Here is a 6,119-nt window from a genome sequence, read left to right as displayed (position 1 = left end):
TAATACTGCCCCCTATGTACAAGAATATAACTACTATAATACTGCCCCTATGTACAAGAATATAACTATTATAATACTGTCCCTATGTACAAGAATATAACTACTATAATACTGTCCCTATGTACAAGAATATAACTACTATAATACTGCTCCTATGTACAAGAATATAACTACTATAATACTGCCCCTATGTACAAGAATATAACTACTATAATACTGCTTCTATGTACAAGAATATAACTACTATAATACTGCCCCTATGTACAAGAATATAACTACTATATACTGTCCCCTATGTACAAGAATATAACTACTATAATACTGCCCCCTATGTACAAGAATATAACTACTATAATACTGCCCCTATGTACAAGAATATAACTGCTATAATACTGTCCCTATGTACAAGAATATGACTACTATAATACTGCCCCTATGCACAAGGATATAACTACTATAATACTGCCCCTATGTACAAGAATATAACTACTATAATACTGCCCCTATGTACAAGAATATAACTACTATAATACTGCCCCCTATGTACAAGAATATAACTGCTATAATACTGCCCCTATGTACAAGAATATAACTGCTATAATACTGCCCCTATGTACAAGAATATAACTACTATAATACTGCCCCTATGTACAAGAATATAACTACTATAATACTACCCCCTATGTACAAGAATATGACTACTATAATACTGCCCCCTATGTACAAGAATATAACTACTATAATACTACCCCCTATGTACAAGAATATGACTACTATAATACTGCCCCTATGCACAAGGATATGTGTGTGAATGTATATACACAATGGGACTTTTCTCGCCTTCTTCCCTGGTATTGGGGATGGTAATGTGACTAGCGTTGTCCTGTGCATTGGAATGCACTATATATGTATAATAGACTGCCGTCATCCACAGTGTTTTGCACAGTGAGATAATAACCTGCTTTTGCTTCTGATACTTCATTTCTGGCTGCAGTCAGCGGGGATGAATTCAGTTGGCATGAAATGCATTTGTGACTTAAGTTTCTAGTTATTGCAGCTGGAAAATTAGTGTGAAAAACAGAGAAAGTAGAATAATATCTCACTGTGAAAAAGAATCAAGCTGGCAGGTATAAAGTGGCAGCTCAGAACCAAGAATGTTCCGTATGGCAGAACGGAAAGTGTCGCTGGCACAATAGCTGGGCAATAAGTGATGTAGTGTCAGTGGAAAAATGGAAGAGCTTCTGGACTTGGCATGTTGTAACATGGTAGACATTATGGGCATTTTGACTCCATTGGGTCTTTTCAACTGCATTAGTACAAAAAAAGCCCCTAGCATAGCTCAAAGTGGCAACAATGTACCACTATTATAGTGCCGGGTTGTCGATAAACATGATGAGCAAAAAGAGCAACCAACCAATGACCTGGAAGAAGAGTTGCCCATTGTCGTTGACAGCATCGTTGTCCAATATGGCTACTTCTTATCATACAATTTGTTCCTCATCCTCTTTCTTTCTCCTTTCTGTTGTCACAATGAAAGATTCAGTTCTTTGCCTTGTTAGTGTTTTTTGTCACCACAACTTTTGGAATGTTTTTTTTCTCATTTCCAAAGTCTTTTTCATCTAATTGTCTCCACCTCTTAGAGTCTATGAAAGTTTGGCAAAGGTTTTATTTTGTTCGTGTATTACATTTTGTGATTTCTCTTTGCACACTTTAGTAATTTTGATGCGTTCCTTGTCATGTTTTTATTTTTCAAGAGAGGGTAGTTTTGTGAAGGCAACCTCCTTTTAGAGAGATACCAGGGCAGCCTGGGTTCACCATGAGTCGCATATCAGGACCCCAGTGGCCACTGCCAAGGAAGTGTAGCTCTTCAAAACAACGGTGGTACTTGTAAGTTTAGTGTTCTGGGTCTGGCAGAGTGGGCACCACTTTTTCAGAACCGTTCTCTATTCTGACACCGAGAGTGGTATCTTGAGCAGGAGACACTGCTCTATAATAGTTGTAGCTCAACTTCTGCTGGAAAATCAGTATGTGAAAGATTTTTTTGACACTGGACAACTCTTCTAAGATATTCTAGCACCTTCTATTTCCATTAACGTACCAGCCTAAGAAACCTATTTTATTGTCAGTAAGATGATCCATGTAAGAGCCAAATGGGTCCATAGTACTGATGATGAAAAATTCCCAAGACTCTAGTCTAGAAGCCATGTTGGTAGTTTGTAGCTTCCAGCCAGAGCCCTGCAATCCCCCTCTAACCTGTGACCTCCCGTCAATCTACATCCCAATAATGACATTGTGCCGGGCCTCCAAACCTGAAGATGTGACTAGGATACCAACAGGTGGGAAAGGTCCACTGGACTATTGATTTGGCTACTGGATCATGGTCCTGCGAATCTTTTTAATCTTCTGTAGTTCAGTTGATTTAACTTTTTGTTGAGGGCATCAATGGGGCTTCATTCCATTGAAAATTTCTCTAATGCATCAATATATTGGCATCAGTTTTTCAAATACGATAGATATACTTGATGGGTTGTAAGTATTTTGATAGATTATGAAGAAGAAAAATACTAATAGTCTGAAGTTGTCCTCGTGAATTCTGATTATTCTTTCTGGAGTGGCAGCTACTGGAAAATTGAGTCCTCAGGTTTCCAGTGTCAGTCTGTGGCCAAATGTCGATTTATTCTTCACTAGATATACATACGACATTTACCTTCCCTGACCCGTCCCTTTAAAGTCATGAGGAGGTCGGCTGGCGTAACATATATAATCCGCGTACGGGCTACACCACTGTTTCATCTGGAATGACAAGCTCAGTCAAGAGCCCTAGAGATTTCCCGGAATAATTCTTCTCCGCCTAGCACCGGCGACTGATGTGCCCTGCAAGTTTTGCTTGTGCCACTGGGGAATCTCTCAACTTCCCGAAACAAAGCTAAAGTATTTGCCAAGACAGCGAGAGTCTACGGGGGCTGAAGTGGTTTGTTCTCCAGGAGGGATAGAAGAACACGGTGGCATCATTGACTTCTGGAGATGCAGATAAAATTGCAGCTGTGAATGAAGATAAAAAATTACTTATCTGTTCAATGTATAAAAGAGTGGAAAATGGAGGAATTGTAAAAGCTACAGGAGCCCAAATATAGTGAACCTGCTGTCGAGAGGTGTTGGGACCTCTGGAGGCCTATGCCCTAACCAACTAATATTAGTATGCTTGGGTTGCCATGCCATTAGAATGTTTTTTTCTTCCCGTCACGACTCCTCTTTTTTAGGTTATGCCCTCTTGCATCTGCCGAACACCGTCTTTGCCCCTTACATGCTCCCTAAATACGCGCATCATGCCTTGTGGTGATGGAGCATTACAGTGACATGCTCAAGAAACTCCTCTTGCAGGTTTGGAAGTCTCGCTGGAGATTTCCCAAGTTTTCCAGGACGTTTTCCTTTTTCTAGGAGCATTCTAGGAGAGTAGGAAGTATCATTAATCCCAAAGGTCCAGCAGAAGACAACCTTGTCCAGACTTGACTTTGGCGCTAATAACAGCAATGCTGTCATATATATTCTGAAGTTGGATGGGTCCTCACTATAATTTTTTCTGGTGGGCTCAAGGAGCAGTAGCCCAGCTGGACATATCCTTTTTTTAGTTCTTTGTGATTCATTCTTCTCTAGGCTGAAGAAGAACAAGTTGGCTTACCGAGAGTTGAGGCATGCCATTGCTAGGTTGTTTCTATGGCTTTTGTCAACTGATGATGAAGGATTAAGGGTATGTGCACACGTCCGGATTTATTGCCGAAATTTCCTGAAGAAAACTGGAAATTTTCTGCAAGAAATCCGCATATTTTTTTTTTGTGTTTTTTTTCCGTTTTTTTCGCGTTTTTTTTTAGCATTTTGCAAGCGTAATTAGCTTGCAGAATGCTAAAGTTTTCCAAGCGATCTGTAGCATCGCTTGGAAAACTGACTGACAGGTTGGTCACACTTGTCAAACATACTGTTTGACAAGTGTGACCAACTTTTTACTATAGATGCTGCTTATGCAGCATCTATAGTAAAAGATAGAATGTTTAAAAATAATTAAAAAAATAAAAAAATGGTTATACTCACCCTCTGCAGCCTCCGTTCCTATAGATGCCGGCGTGGTTCAGGGCCTTCGGTGACGTCACGGCTTGTGATTGGTCGCGAGCGGTCACATGAGCGGTCACGCGACCAATCACAAGACAGTGACGTCACCGCAGGTCCTGAACCACACCATCTATAGGAACAGAAGCGGCGGCATGCAGCGGTGAGAGGCGGGAACACTCCGGGGACATCGAAGGTGAGTATAGGACTAGCATAAAAATAAGATATCGCGCTAAAACACTGCTGTACTAATATGTCCTAATGTGGGTTTTGCAAAAACCTAACTGTAACCACAAGCTACCGCCACTAGAAATGTCAAAACTGATAGTGGTGTTACAAAGAGAAAATATAGTGAGCACTGCTCCTTACCCAAAGGATGGCACAATAGGGATTACGACTGGCATATCGGTACTTGTTGCTGGCTGTAAATATCGGTTGCTGTAGATATCGGACACCTGGCGGCAGGAGTGGACTGCGAAAATGCCCGTAGTTGAGGAACGCGCAGAGCCAGAAGCGCTCCGGCCGGTAGCAATCCTGGATGCGCGTGTGAAAAAAATGGCTGACACTGCTCAGCCCAGCAGCGTGTGACGTCACAAAAACTACGGAGTGTAGAACGGGGCAAGAAGCTAACCAACGTGTTTCGAGGGACTCCGTCCCTCTTCGTCAGGGTTACCGCCCCCCTCACTGCCAATCGCTATATATAGTTTACCAGTGTAATTGACGAATTAACAAATTAACCCCTAAAAAGAAATATAAATGCGCAATAATTGCTCCTACTGGTTTATTATAATAATAACACCCCTATATTTATGTAATGTGTGGGATGCTACAACAATGTGTAGTGGGATTGCCAACAATACCTATATCAAATAAAATCAAACTAAGTTGTATTCATTTTTATTTATATTTGTATTTTTATTAAGTTATCTTCATTTTTATTAATATCAATACAGCCATAACTAAAGGAAGAGGGAGGGGGGAATTATTAAAACATGGGGAGGAAATGTTAAAAATATGTATACCATTATGGTATATATAAAAATATTACTTATATAGGAGATAAATAGGTAGATGGGAAATAAAAAAGCGAATATACCTGACCTATAATTATATAAATAGGAAGGTATATCCGTGTAGTTGAACATTTTTATATTAATAAGACAAAGTTAAAACGCATATAGTTCTAATTCATAATTCAGGCCCATAGGGGCCAGACTATTCAAATTAAAAATCCATTGGGATTCGACCCTAGACATCTTTTTAAAAAGATTCGACAAAGTACGTTCTATGACACAGACGGCGCTAAAGAATTTCATATCAAAGAAAATATTTCCTGTTTTTCTTCAGGAGTTATTTATTTTATTAAGTGCCCATGCGGGAAGTTATACGTTGGCCGCACCAAACGCCGTCTTATGGAGCGTATTAAGGAACACTTTAGAAACATACAAAAAGGCTTTTTAGGACATCCTCTTTCTCGTCATTTTAAGGACAAACACAACCAATCCTTGAGAAATGTCACCTTTTGTGGTATACAGATTGTTCCTCATAGCCAAAGGGGTGGGGACTACCTGATGAAAATGTCTAGGGTCGAATCCCAATGGATTTTTAATTTGAATAGTCTGGCCCCTATGGGCCTGAATTATGAATTAGAACTATATGCGTTTTAACTTTGTCTTATTAATATAAAAATGTTCAACTACACGGATATACCTTCCTATTTATATAATTATAGGTCAGGTATATTCGCTTTTTTATTTCCCATCTACCTATTTATCTCCTATATAAGTAATATTTTTATATATACCATAATGGTATACATATTTTTAACATTTCCTCCCCATGTTTTAATAATTCCCCCCTCCCTCTTCCTTTAGTTATGGCTGTATTGATATTAATAAAAATGAAGATAACTTAATAAAAATACAAATATAAATAAAAATGAATACAACTTAGTTTGATTTTATTTGATATAGGTATTGTTGGCAATCCCACTACACATTGTTGTAGCATCCCACACA

The sequence above is a fragment of the Ranitomeya variabilis genome, chromosome 8 (genome assembly GCF_051348905.1).
Source record: "Ranitomeya variabilis isolate aRanVar5 chromosome 8, aRanVar5.hap1, whole genome shotgun sequence".
Classification (NCBI taxonomy): Eukaryota; Metazoa; Chordata; class Amphibia; order Anura; family Dendrobatidae; genus Ranitomeya; species Ranitomeya variabilis.
The sequence above is the reverse complement of the archived record's forward strand: the minus strand, read 5'-3'. Positions refer to the sequence as shown.